Genomic DNA, 17,390 nt, shown 5'->3' on the forward strand with positions numbered 1-17,390 from the left:
CCCGCGCGGCTTCCAGCAGCCGCGTTTGAAAGGAAACAACAAACCGCGCTCCTTTGCTTTACGCTGACAAGGGGGGCGGGTGGTCACCTACCCTTAAATTCATTGTGAACAGAGAGAGCCGTAAGGAGCTCCGGCCGGCAGGTTTCTCTCCCCTGTGCCCGGGACTGAGGAGACGCCGCCTCCTCCTGCTGCCGCCTCGCCCGTTCCCCTCGCAGCGGGGCCGCCCCGGGAGAGCCGGGCGCCTCTTTTTTTCCCGGCGGCTCGTCCGACCGCTGCCCCCCCTTTCTGACGGGCACGACCTCGGTCGCAGCGGCAGCGCCCCCCTCTTACCCGCGGCACGGGCACCGGGCGCCGCTCCCCAGCTGCAGTTCCGGGCTGTGGCCACCAGACGGCAGCACCGAGCGCGGTCACGCAGCGCCCCCGGGCCCCGCAGCGCGGGCGCTTTTTCTTGACCCGTGGGCAGCCCGAGCTCCCCGAACGCGCTTTCCCAGAGCCGCGCACATGGCAGACACACTGATAAAAGATAATAGCCCGACATTGCTAAAATGTTTTTTTTTCCTAAAGATGCCTTCTATCCTAATAAAATACATTGCCTCTCCCTGTGCCCCGTGTCTTGTCTGCAGCAGTAACTCGGCTCGCCCGCAGCTGCGGCAGCTCTGCTGCTGCTACAGGGTCAGTTCCAGCCCTTACCCTCGGCTGAGCAGCAGCCGGGCAGGCGCTGCTGCTCTGGGCGCTGCGCATCCTTCAGGAACGGTTCTCAAACGATCCTGTGCAACGATGTCCAGAGCCAGGACCCCCGCGGCGGGGGACAGGAGCACACGGCCGGGCCCGTCCCGGCTCGGGGCTGTTTCCGCAGTCGCTGTGAGTTGATCCGTGAGCTGGAACCAACCTCCCCATGCCCCGGCCCGGCCCTTTGTCCCCGGCTTTCCCAGGGCAGCGCAGCGGGCTGGGTCACACCAACTGTTCTCTGCTGGCACCACCCAGCCGGGTCACCTGTGTCTGCGGCTGTGGGGACACCCCACGGGCTCCCTGGAAACGGACATCACAGCACTGAGAGGGGGCGTTCAGGAGCCTCTGCGCTTTTGGGTTGGTTTGTTTGGGGTTTTTTTCCTTTTGTTGTTTTGATCGTTAGCTTCTTGTTGCTGGTTGGTTTGTTTTTAAGCTGTTACTCTATATAGCTCATCCATGGTGCTTATAGAGTATGGGTAAATCTACCCTGCTTCCTCACAGGAGACAACCATCTCGCTTTACAACAGGTGATTGAATCTGCTATAGAAAAGTTCAACCACCTCCTGTACAGCAAAGGATAAAAGAAAGTATGGATTTTTGTTGCATCTAATCCACAATGCAAGTACCCATTAACAATACATTAGCAGTGGGTTCCTTCAAATATTCACAGTGAAGGTAGTTCCTGGCACGATTGTATTAGCGTTCTTACTATTTTACGGGAGAAACACAGGGCACAGCTGATTTTGCCCACGTGCAGCGCAGTGATCACACGGGTGCGGTGAACCGGGTGGAAGGCCCTAGAAAAGGAAAATCAGCCTCCGTGTGCAGGGCCAAAACAGAAATCCTTTTCAAACTGTGCCATTTTAAAAAGCTACCAGGGGTATAAAGCAGAAAAAAGAGCAGTGAATGTGTATAATGACACAATTAGATGGTTCTCCAGTTTCATGATGTGCTCTTTTACTAACAGTGTCTGCTGGAGTGGATACCCTGGACACCAACAAGCGGGTCCTGGTGCTGTGCCCATGGCGATTCATCCACTGTGGCCGTGGGTGTCAGGCCCTGATACAATAGACACAAAACCTTGGGAGGGAGGTGATCACAGTAGAACGCTTAGAGATAATGGGCTAGCAGACTTGGTTTAATCTTTATTTAAAAATACACATGGCTGCTGTCTTTTCTACAGTTTAGGTAGGACGGGCTCCAATATCTCTATGAATTACAATACATGACAAAAATTAAAGGGGGAAAGCTTTATTTTTACAATGGTAAATACAGTCTAAATCGTAATTTGGGAAACAGATAAAGGGGTGTAGCAAATGAGGCACAGACGATCCTGTTTTATCTCAGAAGGCTTTGGCGTATTTACAGCTTTAGGCACAGCGTGTCCAATCCCGTATAAAATGCACTGTCCATACCAATTCAGCCTGTCCCCCGATATAAGGACATCAGGATGCCACCCTGCATTCACCAAGGGACAATCCTGATCTAATGTTCTCTGTGTATTCTACACCAATATCTGTTCGTCAACAAACCTTTTACTGGTTTCAATTTCTTTCCCTGATTGTCCTTTTTCAAATACAATGCGTATGTAACATTTTGTATTGTGTAATATGCATTATATAATAGACAATATATGATTTAAAACATATCTCATTATATATTACATGTAGTGCATTACTATACTACACATCTCGGGTATACCCACCCAGACCTGTGCAGCATATTAATATTATTTACAGTGGCCACCATTAATTACAATATTCCCTGGTTGCTGTTCCCCAGGGAGTCAAACGATCCTTTTCCAATGTCACAAAACACAGCCCGGGGGGGATTTCTTCCGAATCGCTCCTGTCCATTGTCCACTACCTATTTCACAATCACAATAACAGACAATTGGTGAACCATAAGTATTGGACTACAAAATCACCCAAGACACAAGTAACAACAACAACAAATCACTAAAGACACAAACAATCATACAATTGCTAAGGCACAAACAGCAAAATCACTAAAGGTACCTTTACCAAATTACTATTCCCTCGTTTTTCTCTTTTATTTATTGTTTTCTCATTTTCGTCTTTGGTTTTTTATTTCTTTTTAATTTACCCAATTTACCAAAACGCGCAGACCCAACGCGCTGGTGTCGCCCACGTCTCGCGCAGGCAGCCTGCAAACAAACCAGACAATGAAAGTGCCTTATCTCATTGATGGGGTTTTACCCACGTCCCGAGCTGGCCCGAGGATCCGTGATCCCTTCCGGGAATTCCCCGGTGCCGGCACAAGGTCCCAGAGATCCTGGGGTCCACGGGAGGTCAGGCAGATTATCCCATCCTCGTCGCCAGAAAACGATACCGAAAAGTCGGCAAACAGACTCTTTAACACTGTTTTGAAAGTGTTAAAAAGCAGGCACTTTTATTACGGCGCGCTGGGCACTCGGGGGATCGCTCCTCTAATCCAGCCTGCGTTCCGCTTTCCTCTGGTTTTACATATCCTGGAACTCCTGAAACAGCAAAACACGCCAACCACTGTTTACAGACGTCCCGTGCTCTTTCACCAGTGCGTGCAGCCGCAACGAGAAATCTGGAATGAGCGTCTACAGAAACACATACGTATTTACCCAATTCAGAACAACGCGTTACATCAGCTGGCCGTACTTGTCAGTAATCCCTCCTGGATTAACACCCTCTTTGGATGGCACGGGTGCCGACTGTTGGCAATCAGGGCAGGACATAAGAACGCTCCTGGCCTGATCCGTTGTAATTTGAAATTGTCGTTTTAACGACTTTGCATTCTGGTGAAAGAGTTTATGTGATAATTTAGCTTGCTCCAAGGCTTTAGGCACAGTAAGCGGCACAGCTCGTGCATCGGCCCTCCTATTGCCTTCCGCAAGAGGTCCTGGAAGGGCAGCGCGAGAGCGGATGTGCGCTGCATAAAAACCATGACGTCTATGATTTATTAGGAACCATAGCATTCTCAATCCAGCCATCAAAAGAGGATTATCCTCTTCCTTAAGAAAAGAAGCTTCCAGGCGGTTAAGTATGCCAGCTGCATAATGAGTCAGTTACAACATTCAAAGGCTCATTACAGAACATTCAAAAGCGATCCTAACAGCTGTCAGCTCAAGAACTTGTTTGACCCTTGGTCTCCTTTTTCTACCTTGTGTTTGCAACACTGGGTATCTGAGTTTAGCCATGTAATTACAACTTTACGTGAGCAACCAGAGGCATCGGTAAATTCAGTCTTGTCGTTGCTGACAGCAGCACTTGCCATACAACGGTAAATTACCAATTTCAGCCCACAGTTTATGTTGAGGGTAATAAACTGATATGTTCCCTGCGTATGTTGCCAATGCAATCTGGAAATTCACATCTTCAGTTAATTACCATTGCAAATTCTCCTTTGTTGTAGGAATAAATATACATTCAAAGTCTGTCCCATACATAGCATACAAACATTCTCTGCCTTTAATTATTGGGTTTGCATACATTTCTTTTATTATCCAAACTGTTTTCATTGGTGTGTGAGCTAGAAAAACCCATTCCAACTCTTAAAGAATCACTTAATGACTTGTCCCATTGAAACGGTACTGCAAACGGTTGGACGGTATTGGCTATGAGTGCCAGCCAAACTGGCAGCTGCAAATTGCGTCCCCATCCCTATTTTTGTTCAACAGCATCGAATACTTTCTATATGGCCTGCTAAGCTTTGTCATCCAATACCTGAGTAGACAATAAATTCAGGTCTCCTTTCAAAAGTGTAAAAAGTAGACACAGTTCCTCTGTGGCAATGCCCAAAATAGGTCGGAGCCAATTTATGGCTCCTAGCAATTTTGTAAGTCATTTAAGGTCATGATATTATGGAATTTAAGAGTTACTGGCTAAGGAATGATTTCTTGTTCTGTTATTTGCCACCCCAAATATTTCCATGGAGCAGTTTTCTGAATTTTTTCTTGTGCAATTTGTAATCTAGCCTTTTGTATAGCGTTACATAGGACTCGCATTACTTGTTGTAGTTCCTGCTCTTATAACATGACAAGCAAGATATCATCCATATAACGACAGATACAAGCTGAGGGGTACAGCTTCCTCACAGGTTGTACAGCTGCTGCAACTACTGTCTTGCAAATGGTTGGACTATTTCTCATCCCTTGTGGTGATACCACCCAATGCTATCTCTTCATAGGCTCCTCTTGATTAAGTGAAGGAACACAAAATGCAAATCTGGGGGCATCCTCAGGATGTAGCAAGGTGGCACAGGTGTCCATGCCATAATTTTGATTTCACCTTGATAATCAGAGTCAATTACTCCAGGTAAAACAAACAAACCCAATTTGGTAGTAGATGATCAACCTATTAACAAAGCATGCACACTAGGCACTAAAGGCCCCCACACTCCTCTGGGAATAAGCAATACCACAGCAGTAATTAATTATCGTCACTGACGGGCTGGCAGCCAAGTCCAGCCCTGCACTTCCAGCTGTTCCAGGGAAGAGATCTCGGGTCATGAGTTTAGACTTGAATTTATTTGATGGGGGTGGGGGAAGTCCTGTCCCCCACCTCCTGGGAAGGGTTAATTGGCTCCCCCTTTACATTAACCCTTGAATGATGTTCACTCACACAGTGCTTGCCCTTTCCCCATTTTGGACGATCTCTAGGAGGTACAGCCTTCGAAGTCTGGTGTGCATACTTTGTGTAATCTTTCTTTACACGACCCAGTGTCCCACAACAAAAACAATTCGATTTCAGTTCTGTTCCCAATACTTGTAACTGTGCTGCTAAAGCAGCAGCTAGAGAGCTGGTATAATGTTCAGTTGCATTATGTTTTGACACACTCTCATATCTGCTATAGTACACCTTTCCCTATTCCCCAAATCCTGCAACACACGCTGACAATCAGCATTAGCATTCTCAAAAGCCAATTATTTTAGTAACAACTCATGCGCTGTGTCATTATCAATTTGTCTCTCCAAAGCAGTTTGCAAGCGGTCTAAAAACAGCGCATAAGGTTCCTGTGATCCTTGCAAGATTTTTGAAAAGGACGTATTGGCATCTCTCCCAACCTCCAGTAACTTCCGAACCACTTTCATTGCTAGTTTTGCTATTACACCACATATATATCTCTCTGGGTTACGCAACTTGATTATCTGGCAAAGCACGGGCACATTCCCCAGCTAAAGGACTGCAATCAATCCATCTCATCCGATATGCATTATCAACGGTCTCTATAGTACAGTTCTCCCAAAAATCAGATAACTACTAGTCAATATACTGTATGGTTAAGATCATTTTCAACAAAGAACGCCAGTCATGTGGAGTAAGTTCGTAAGAGGAGCTTAATGCTTCAAAAATGTATAACAAATGATAAAGTAACCCCATTTTCTTTAGCTAATGTTGGTAATTCCTTTACAACATCATATGGTAGCTGCTGAAAGCCTGGAGATTGCTGTTCACAACAGATCACTGGCCATGCCGTAACCACTTTCGAGTCTCCTGTTTTCAAAGCCTCTTCTCTACATTTATCCCACATGGTTTAATTAGTGTGCACTTTCGGTTGCAAAGTAACATCCGGGGGGAATAAATCAGGCTCTTACTCTGGGTCCGTCGGGCCAGGATCAAGGGGCTTGTCAGGCGACTCCCACAAACCATCATTTGCCAAAAGTGTTCACTGTAGGGTACATGCAGGGGCTTTGTTATCAGCCAATCCTTTATCCACTACTACATCTGTGGTCAGTGCATTTTTGCCTAATCTATCTACAGGATCCCCCTCCTTCCCTGGCAAGGGAGGAGCAGAAGGTTCACAATTAGTTGCAACCCGCGCAACTACTTCCTTCTGAGTCGCTATTAAAGCAGACATAATTTTTGCCCAAGTAGATAAATATTCACAAGCAGCTTTATCTCCAGTTGCTGCCTGTTCATATAATTCTCGTTCAACTTTCTGCCATGCCTCCAACTAAAATGTACCAGTTGTAGGAAAGTCCAGCACATGATCAGCAAGCCTTTCTTATAAAGTCATTAATCGGACTACTGGTACATTGTGATTTTGCTTTCTTAATAAAAGTTGAAGGACATCTAGGGTTTGTTTGGTTCAAGGGATAACTTCCCTCCTATGGTTCCAAATTGCTCATCTTTTCTTGCTGATGGGCGCACGCTGTGGTTTCTGTTTCCTGGCTCTGTTTCCCTGTCCTTGTTCAATTGGGCTTTGCCACCAGAACGGCTGCTGCCTTTACAGCCGCACTCAAAGTCCCTGTTCGGGTGCCATTTGTAGTGAATGTGGCACCGACTCTCTTTTAAGGTGAGACAAGAGACATTTGTTACAAACTCAGGTTTGCATTTATACTCGCTATGATGCTTGCTCAAGCATTTGCTGATTTGGTAAGTTCGTCATAACATAAGTGATATATTGTTACTGCCATAAAAGCATCGTTGTCTATACCACAAGCTACCCCCGTCATCCCCCTTGATGTATCATTCCTGTACCAATCCCTCTGTCCTCGATGTATCACGTAGCATACAGTACTTGCTTCTTGTGTTATTCCACTAATGATTGTTCTCACGCTGTCAACTCTCACAGTTTCTCATAGGCCCAATGTCAGAATACTGCCACAATCACCTTTCTCCTTCCTTGAGCTCTCCTGACCTGCGGTTCCACCACCGTTGTCTTCTTTCTTGATCCCTCTTGACTCACAGGTGCCCTCCAATCCTCTTTCTCGATCACTCTTCCTCACAGGTTCGCCTCCTTCCTTGCTTTTCCTTTGCACACTGCTCCACCTGAAGAGAAACACACAGAGGACTGAGCTACATCAGCCCCAGGGCACTACAGTCAGACGGGGGCTGAATCTGGGGGCTGACACCTCCCCACACCCCACAGCGTGCCCGCCTTGCCTTGGCCCCGGCCCCTCACACAGCCCTTCCCCTCAGCTCTGCCCCTCCGCTGCAGCACAGCTTCCGCACATGCCCTGCTCAGGCTGGACCCCAGTTTCATGGGTTAGAGATATCATAGCTCCGTACAAATCCCCACGGTCCTCACCTGCTGTTTGGTGCTTGCGGAGGGTCACACTCACTGTGCCCCAGGGCACTGGCCCTGCCCGGCCCTGCGGGAGTGTCTGGAGCTGCCGGCTGGTTCTCCAGCTTTAGGGTCACCCGCAGAAGCCCGCTCTCCTCAGCTCTGCACACCCATCCAGTTGCGCCGCCCAGGCAAAGTCAGCTTCACCCTCTGCTCTACACCTCACCTGCAAACAACCAACTCTTCAACTGACAACTGTCCAAAACCCACCGACAAACTCTCCACACCTCAGCCTTTCGTTTGCAACTGCTGCCTCTAGTGCATCTCACAGACAAGCCTTCAAAATCCCCTCATCCTGCAATAACACTCCAGCACTGATCACCTGCGGGAACAACTACCACAATACCAGGCAAACACCAACCAGTTCTGGCACGGAAATATCACTTTCTCCTCAAGATTCCACCCTACACCAACTGCTGACAAACACACGCTGTCCTCACCAAAGCCAAACGCTGCAACAACCAGCGACAACTCAAATTTGCGTGGGCGGTGCAAAATTGCAGGGGTGAGCTAACGCAGAGCTGGGCTTGAAAGCTGCGGAGTGTGCACCCTGTGGTATAACGTGGCGAGCTACTGCCATTCTGCCTTCTCCCTGGGAGAAGCGCGTGAGCAGAGGCTGCTTCAAGGCACGATGGGAACGGTTTGGTTCTCCGGGTCTCTCAGGGCGAGAGCGATAAATGTGATCTGTGTCGTGGCGCAGGAACTTCCCGTACACTTGCTCCTCCATTCGGTCTCGGGTGCTGCAAGAGAGGGAGCGAGAGATTCAGGGCAAGATTGACAACCTCGGCGTCCCCGTCCCAGCCACGGGTCACCCAAACCTGCAGACATCCCGGGAGGCCCCCTAAGATTTACACTCCCCTATGCCCCACCCTTGAAGCCTGGACATCGCCAGAACCATAGAGCAAGTATTTCTTGAGGAGGCACCCAAAGGGTCCGTGTTCTCTTTCAGGCAGATGCTAGCGCAAGATTGCAAATCATCTCACAGCTACCAGGAAGGTAAAAAATAACGTCTTGAAATGGGAAAGGAACAGGTATTGTTTCTCTTCATCACCTCCCTCATTGCCACGTTATCAAGGTCTCCCGCAATGTTCCACAGGAAACTTGAAGCTTGGAATTCCCGGTCTTCTGAACCTGGGCAAGAAAGGAAGAAAAGCATGAGACTGATCATAAAGAGGGTGGCTGCTCGTAACATGGAAAGAGCAGTAACAAGGTAAAAAGATATCACTTTTCCTTAGAGAGCTCTCAAAGCTGCCCGTTAAGGATAAGAAAAACAAACTTGTGACGGACCATTACTTAAAATCCAAGGCCCAGGAAGCGATCTAATGTACATTGAAACGCGAGCCACGAGACAGTGGAAGTGCCACGAGCTGAGACTGAAGGGACAGAGGATGAATTTCCAAAGAAGTTTAGGTTTCGATGTCAAAACGGAAAATTCTACGTCATTAAAATATAATGCAAAAGTCAGTGTAAAATCAAGTAAGGCAACGACTCCAAATGAACTCCCAGGCGCTTCAGTCACTCAGGAGATCAAAAATGCGGATCATTTCTCACCTGCCCACCTCCCAAACCCCAGCCTATGTCCCCTGCTTCCAGCTTACCTGAGCCCAGATTAAAGGAGGATTTCAGAGGCCATGCCAAGTTCTGCTGCTCCTCGTTCGGGTTGCCAGTCTTCCTCCTCGCTCTGGAATTGCAGGTCAACCGCCTTCCTGTTCTTCTTTGATTGACGCTGAGCTGCCGCGTTACCCGCTGCCGTCTGAGCGGATCTCGGGGAGCCTCTGGAACCGCCAGAGCGCTCCCCCCACCAACATTCTCTTGCCTTGTTTTCGGGGTTCCTCTTCACCAGCTGAGGCGCCCTCCCACCCCCCGCCGCCCTCTTACCTTTTTCTAGAGGTCTCTTGAGCCACCAGCAAGCTCCCCCGCACCTTCCCTCAGCGATCTTGGCCCGCCAGAGGCCTGCCCCTCGTCAGCCTCCTCCCCTTTTCCTGGGTGCTGCTTGAACCACTGGTGGGCTCCCCTCCACCATCCTCTCGTCCTTTGTAGGGGAGTCTCGTGACTCACCAGAGCGCTCTCCGCCGTTGCCTTGCTGGGGTTATTGACACCGCTTGACTTGCCAGAGCGCTCCCCCTCGCAGTTCTCTTGTTGGATTTCTTGGGACCTTTTGAACCATTGGAACAACGGGAATGCTCCCCCCCACTGTGACCTTGCCTTTCTTCAGTGCGATCTTGACGTGCTGGAGCACTTCCCCGCGCCGTCCTCTTGCCTTTTACTGGGGAGTCTCTTGAATATCCACAGCACTCCCCCCTGCCATCCTTCACCAGAGTTTTTGACACTTCTTGACATCTCGGAGTGCTCTCACTCACCCTTGTCTTGCCTATTTTCAGGACGCTCCTGTCCCGCTGGATGCTCCTCCCTGCTGTCCTATTGCCAGATTGAGAATTCTCGACCTGTCCCAGCGCTACCCCACCGTCCTTCTGCCTTCTACCTGGGAAGTCACTTGAAGAACTGGAGCACTCCCCCCTGCTGTCCTCTTGCCTTTCTTCACTGAGATTTTGGCCTGCCAGAGCACTGCTCCCTGTTGTCCTCTTACTGGATTTCTTGGGACCTCTTGACCCACTGGGTTTCTCCTCCTGCTGTCCTTTTGCCTTTCTTTAGTACAATCTCAGCCTGCTGGAGCGCTCCCCCTCGCCGTCCTCCTGCTGGATTTCTTGGAACCTCTTGACCCCTTAGGGCGTTCCCCCTGCCACCCTCTTGTGGTTTTTGGGGGAGTCTTGTGATCAACCAGGCCGTTTCCCCCCACCATCCTCTTCCCCTTTTCCTGGGTGCTTCTTGATCCACCAGAGTGCTCCCCTGTACCATTCTTTTGCCTTTTTTGGGAGAGTCTTGTGACTCACCGGAGAGTTCTCCACCATTGTCTTGCTGGATTTCTTGACATCGCTTGACCTGCCGGAGCGCTCCCCCTCACAGTTCTCTTGCTGGATTTCTTGGGACGTCTTAAACAACTGAGGGGCTCACACCCACCATCCTCTAACTGCATTTATCGAGATTTCCTGATCTGCCGGAGCGCTCGCCCCTGCTGTCCTCTTGCTGGGTTTCTTGGGACCTCTTGACCCACACGAGCTCTCCTCCCCACCGTCTTCTTGCCGGACTTATTGAGACTTCTTGACCCGCCAGAGTGTTCCCCCTCATCATCCTCCTGCCTTTTTCTGGGGATTCTCTTCAACAACTGAAGAGCTCCCCCGCACTGTCCTCTTCCCTTTTTTCTGGGTGATTCGTGAATCACCGGTGAGCTTCTCCTTACCACCCTCTTGGGCTTTTTTCAGAGCAATCTTGACCCATCAGAGCACCCCCTCACCGTCCTCTTGCCAGATGTACTGAGGGTTCTTCATCTGCCACAGCGCTCCCCCACGCCGTCCTCTTGCTGGATTTCCTGGAACCTTGCGAACCACTGAGGGGCTCCCACCCACCATCCTTTTACCGCATTTATTGAGACGTCCTGATCTGCCAGAGCGCTCCCCCTCGCCGTCCTCTTGCTGGATTTCTTGGGACCTCTTGGACCACTGGGGGGGCTCCCACCCGCCATCCTCTTACCGCATTTATCGAGACTTCCTGATCTGCTGGAGCGCTCCCCCTCGCCGTCCTCTTGCTGGATTTCTTGGGTCCTCTTGACCCATTAGGGCGTTCCCCCTGCCACCCTCTTGTGTTTTCTGGGGGAGTCTTGTGACCTACCAGAGTGCTCCCCCCCACCATCTTCTTCCCCTTTTCCTGGGTGCTTCTTGATCCACCAGAGTGCTCCCCTGCACCATTCTCTTGCCTTTTTTTGGGGGAATCTTGTGACTCACCGGAGCGTTTTCCACCATTGTCTTGCTGGATTTCTTGACACCGCTTGACCTGTTGGAGCGCTCCCCCTCACAGTTCTCTTGCTGGATATCTTGGGACCTCTTGAACCACTGGGGAGCTCCCACCTGCCACCTTCTTACCGCATTTATTGAGACTTCCTGATCTGCTGGATTGCTCTCCCCACCGGCCTTCCTCTTGCACTTTTTGGGGGAGTCTTCTTGACACGTCCGAGTGCTCTCCCTCACCCTTGTCTTGCCTCTAGTCAGGGCGCTCTTCTCCCGCTGGAACGCTCCTCCCCGCCATCCTATTGCCAGACTGAGAATTCTTGACCTGCCGCAGTCCTGCCCCGCCATGCTCCTGCCTTCTGCCTGGGAAGTCACTTGAAGAACTGGAGCGCTCTCCCCCGCTGTCCTCTTGCCTTTCCTCAGTGGGATTTTGGCCTGCTAAAGAGCTCCTCCCTGTCGTCCTCTTGCTGGATTTCTCGGTACCTCTTGACCCACTGGGTCTCTCCTCCTGCCGTCCTTTTGCCTTTCCTTAGTACATTCTTGGTCTGCTGGAGTGCTCCCCCCCACCATCCTCTTGCTGGATTTCTCGGGACCCCTTGTCCCATATAGGACATTCCCCCCCACCACCATCCTGTTGTGTTTTTTAGGAGAGTCTTGTGATCGACCAGAGCGCTCCCCCCTTGACATCCTCTTCCCCTTTTTCTGGGTGACTTTTGAACCACTGGTGAACTCTCCCCCATCATCCTCTTGCCACATATATTGAGACTTGTTGATCCGCCAGAGCGCTTCCCCCACTGTCCTCTTGCCAGATTTACTGATACCTCTTGTCCTGTCAGAGCGCTCCCTCTCGCAGTCCTCTTTGTTCAGTTTGTAGGGTAGGAGGGGGGATCTCTGATTACAGAAAGGTCCCTTTGTTCTAGGAGACATTCCCTTGCTCCATGCTTCAGGTTGCCCATCTTCCCTCTCATTTTCAATGTGCACGTCCATCACCTTCCTCCTCTTCTTTCTTGATCCCTCGACTCCCGGATGAACTCAAATCCTCTTTCTTGATCACTCTTTCTCGTAAGTTCACAACCTTACTTTCCTTTCTTGCTTTCGCCTTTGTGAGCTGCTCCACCCAAACCAAAATGCCCTGAAGACAGAAATACACCCACTCCAAGCCCGTACAGTCACATAGGGGGTGAGTCCGGTCGCTGACGCATCCCCACATCCCACAGCAAGCCCACCTTGCCTTGGCCCCGGCCCCCCGCACAGGCCTTCCCACCAACCCAGCCCCTCCGTAGCAGCACAGTTTCCCAGCATGCACCCCACAAAGACTTTCTTTGCCAGTCACCCCTGGCACTTACAGCAACACACCACATCAGCATCAAGAGCCCTGGGAGTGGAGAGCTGGCCAGGCCCTCACCCCGGCAGGATCCTCTTCCCCCTCCTTTAGTTGATGGCAGACAGACAAGACACCTCCCAAGAGGTGTCCAGCCCTCTCTCTCAACCACTCATGAGTACAAAAGCCCAGCCTCTACTCACCCACCCCGCCTCCCAAAACCCCACCAGCAGCCCCTGGTCCCAGCTGAACAGCAGCCAGTGCTGAAGATCTGGCTCGTGTTGTCGGACACAACCTTCCCATGGATGTCTGAGCCCCTGAGCAGTTTCCAGGGGTGGGAGGGCGCAGTCCTGATTACAGGGAGGTCCCTGTCCCAAGGGGGACATTTTCTTCCTCCTCACTCCTGACTCGCAGCTCCATCACCTTCCTCCTCTTCTTTCTTGATCCCTCCTGACTCGCAGGTCTACCACCGTCATCTTCTTTCTTGATCCCTGTTGACTTGCAGATGCACTCCAATCCTCTTTCTTGATCGCTCTTCCTCGTAGGTTCACCACCTTCCTCTTCTTTCTTGCTTTCCCCTTTGCGAGCTGCTCCACCCGAACAGAGATGCACAGAAAACAAAAATATACCCACCCCAGGCCCGTACAGTCACAGGAGGGGGCGAGTCCGGTCGCTGACGCATCCCCACACCCCACCACAAGGCCACCTTGCCTTGGCCCCGGCCCCCCGCACAGGCCTTCCCACCAACCCAGCCCCTCCGTAGCAGCACAGTTTCCCAGCATGCACCCCACAAAGACTTTCTTTGCCAGTCACCCCTGGCACTTACAGCAACACACCACACCAGCATCAAGAGCCCTGGGAGTGGAGAGCTGGCCAGGCCCTCACCCCGGCAGGATCCTCTTCCCCCTCCTTTACCTGCTGGCAGACAGACACCTCCCAAGGGATGACCACCCTGCTCCCTTAACTGCTCCCAAGTCCAAGAGCCCAGCCCCTGCTCACCACCCCCACCTCCCAAAACACAGCCAACAGCCCCTGCTCCCATTTTACCACTTTACCCCCGAGCACGGTTTCTAGGGGTGGGAGGGGGACGCACTAATCACAGATCGTTCCCTGTGCTTAAGGATACATTCTCCTTCTCGCTGGCTCAGGCTGCCCATCTTCCTCCTCACTCTTGACTCGTAGCTCCATCACCTTTCTCCTCTTTTGTCCCCTCCTGACTCACAGGTCCACCACTGTCATCTTCTTTCTCGACTCTGCTTGACTCACAGGTGCGCTCCAATCCTCTTTCGTGATCGCTCTTCTGTGTCAGTACACGGAAGACCGGGCACATGAGAAACTGCAAGAGTCAACAGCATGAGAACAAGCATTAGTGGAAAAATACAAGAACAAAGGACTGTATGCTATGTGATACATCAAGGACAGAGGAGTTGATACAGGATTGATGCATCAAGGACAGAGGGACAGCTTGTGATAGACAAAAAAGGTGTTTATGGCAGTGACTTTGGTGGGAACACAAAACACATCACTCATGTAATGACTAACTTAGCTAATCAACAAATGCTTGAGCAAGTATCATAGCGAGTATAAACACAAGCCTGAATTTGTAATAAACATCTCTCATTGCACCTTAAAAGAGAGTCCGTACCGCATTCGCTACAAATGGCGCCCTGGAACAGGGACTTTCAGCGTGCCTATAAAGGCAGTAGCCGCTCTGGTAGCGAAGCCCAATCGAACCAGGAAACAGGACCGGGAACCAGGACAGTGCGCGCCCACCACCAACGAAAGGTGAGCGATTGGGAACCATGGGAGGGAAGTTATCCCTTAAGCAAAGACAAACCCTGGATGTCCTTCAACATGCGCTACAAACGCAAAATCAGGATGTATCAGGGGTCTGATTGGTGAGTTTATTAGAATGGATTGCTAATCATGTGCTAGACTTTCCTACAACTGGTACATTTCAGTTGGAGACATGGCACAAAGATGAATGAGAATTATATGAACAGGTAACGACTGGAGATAAAGCTGCTTGCAAATATTCATCTACTTGGGGAAAAATTGTGACTACTAAGATACAGGATACAGGACTGATACATCAGGGACAGAGGGACAGCTTACTATAGAAAAAAATGCGTATATGGCAGTTACATCGCTCATGTAATGTCTAACTTAGCTAAAGAGCAAATGCTTGAGCAAGCATCATAGCGAGTATAAATGCAAACCTGAGTTTGTAATAAATGTCTCTCATGGCACCTTACCGTGAGTCCACGCCAGATTCGCTACACTCTTCCTCATAGGTTCACCACCTTCCTCTCCTTCCTTGCTTTTCCTTTGCACGCTGCTCCACCTGAAGAGAAACACACAGAGGACTGAGCTACACCAGCCCAAGGGCACTACAATCAGACAGGGGCTGAGTCCGGGGGCTGACACCTCCCCACACCCCACAACGAGCCCACCTTGCCTTGGCCCCGGCCCCTCGCACATGCCTTAGAGATATCATAGCTCAGTACAAATCCCCACAGTCCTCACCTGCTGTTTGGTGCTTGCGGAGGGTCACACTCCCTGTGCCCCAGGGCACCGGCCCTACACAGCCAAGCTCGGCAGCGGGACTGTCTGGAGCTGCCGCTGGCTGGTTCTCCAGCTTTAGGGTCACCCGCAGAAGCCCGCTCTCCTCAGCTCTGCGCACCCATCCAGTTGCGCCGCCCAGGCAAAGTCAGCTTCACCCTCTGCTCTACACCTCACCTGCAAACAACCAACTCTTCAACTGACAACTGTCCAAAACCCACCGACAAACTCTCCACACCTCAGCCTTTCGTTTGCAACTGCTGCCTCTAGTGCATCTCACAGACAAGCCTTCAAAATCCCCTCATCCTGCAATAACACTCCAGCACTGATCACCTGTGGGAACAACTACCACAATACCATGCAAACACCAACCAGTTCTGGCACGGAAATATCACTTTCTCCTCAAGATTCCACCCTACACCAACTGCTGACAAACACACGCTGTCCTCACCAAAGCCAAACGCTGCAACAACCAGCGACAACTCAAATTTGCGTGGGCGGTGCAAAATTGCAGGGGTGAGCTAACGCAGAGCTGGGCTTGAAAGCTGCAGAGTGTGCACCCTGTGGTATAACGTGGCGAGCTACTGCCATTCTGCCTTCTCCCTGGGAGAAGCGCGTGAGCAGAGGCTGCTTCAAGGCACGATGGGAACGGTTTGGTTCTCCGGGTCTCTCAGGGCGAGAGCGATAAATGTGATCTGTGTCGTGGCGCAGGAACTTCCCGTACACTTGCTCCTCCATTCGGTCTTGGGTGCTGCAAGAGAGGGAGCGAGAGATTCAGGGCAAGATTGACAACCTCGGCGTCCCCGTCCCAGCCACGGGTCACCCAAACCTGCAGACATCCCGGGAGGCCCCCTAAGATTTACACTCCCCTATGCCCCACCCTTGAAGCCTGGACATCGCCAGAACCATAGAGCAAGTATTTCTTGAGGAGGCACCCAAAGGGTCCGTGTTCTCTTTCAGGCAGATGCTAGCGCAAGATTGCAAATCATCTCACAGCTACCAGGAAGGTAAAAAATAACGTCTTGAAATGGGAAAGGAACAGGTATTGTTTCTCTTCATCACCTCCCTCATTGCCACGTTATCAAGGTCTCCCGCAATGTTCCACAGGAAACTTGAAGCTTGGAATTCCCGGTCTTCTGAACCTGGGCAAGAAAGGAAGAAAAGCATGAGACTGATCATAAAGAGGGTGGCTGCTCGTAACATGGAAAGAGCAGTAACAAGGTAAAAAGATATCACTTTTCCTTAGAGAGCTCTCAAAGCTGCCTGTTAAGGACAAGAAAAACAAACTTGTGACGGACCATTACTTAAAATCCAAGGCCCAGGAAGCGATCTAATGTACATTGAAACGCGGGCCACGAGACAGTGGAAGTGCCACGAGCTGAGACTGAAGGGACAGAGGATGAATTTCCAAAGAAGTTGAGGTTTCGATGTCAAAGCGGAAAATTCTACGTCATTAAAATATAATGCAAAAGTCAGTGTAAAATCAAGTAAGGCAACGACTCCAAATGAACTCCCAGGCGCTTCAGTCACTCAGGAGATCAAAAATGCGGATCATTTCTCACCTGCCCACCTCCCAAACCCCAGCCTATGTCCCCTGCTTCCAGCTTACCTGAGCCCAGATTAAAGGAGGATTTCAGAGGCCATGCCAAGTTCTGCTGCTCCTCGTTCGGGTTGCCAGTCTTCCTCCTCGCTCTGGAATTGCAGGTCAACCGCCTTCCTGTTCTTCTTTGATTGACGCTGAGCTGCCGCGTTACCCGCTGCCGTCTGAGCGGATCTCGGGGAGCCTCTGGAACCGCCAGAGCGCTCCCCCCACCAACATTCTCTTGCCTTGTTTTCGGGGTTCCTCTTCACCAGCTGAGGCGCCCTCCCACCCC

The 17,390-nt window shown here is 50.6% G+C and overlaps 1 long non-coding RNA gene across 2 annotated transcripts; it reads right to left on the bottom strand.

Annotated features, from left to right (window-relative positions):
• Positions 1-1,964: 1,964 nt before the first annotated feature.
• LOC139827958 (uncharacterized) lies at positions 1,965-17,380 on the bottom strand. 2 transcript variants are annotated; one of them, XR_011739099.1, is made up of 9 exons: positions 17,126-17,380; positions 16,579-16,658; positions 15,481-16,267; positions 15,210-15,298; positions 9,390-14,290; positions 8,843-8,922; positions 7,756-8,531; positions 7,339-7,496; positions 1,965-3,229 (listed from the first exon to the last, which is right to left on the bottom strand). It is a non-coding gene; the product is annotated as an uncharacterized lncRNA (long non-coding RNA). The 2 variants fall into 2 exon arrangements; XR_011739098.1 differs by having other exon boundaries at positions 1,965-7,496.
• Between the last annotated feature and the right edge of the window lie 10 nt (positions 17,381-17,390).

This window comes from Patagioenas fasciata, chromosome 4 (assembly GCF_037038585.1).
Source record: "Patagioenas fasciata isolate bPatFas1 chromosome 4, bPatFas1.hap1, whole genome shotgun sequence".
In the NCBI taxonomy this organism is placed as follows: domain Eukaryota; kingdom Metazoa; phylum Chordata; class Aves; order Columbiformes; family Columbidae; genus Patagioenas; species Patagioenas fasciata.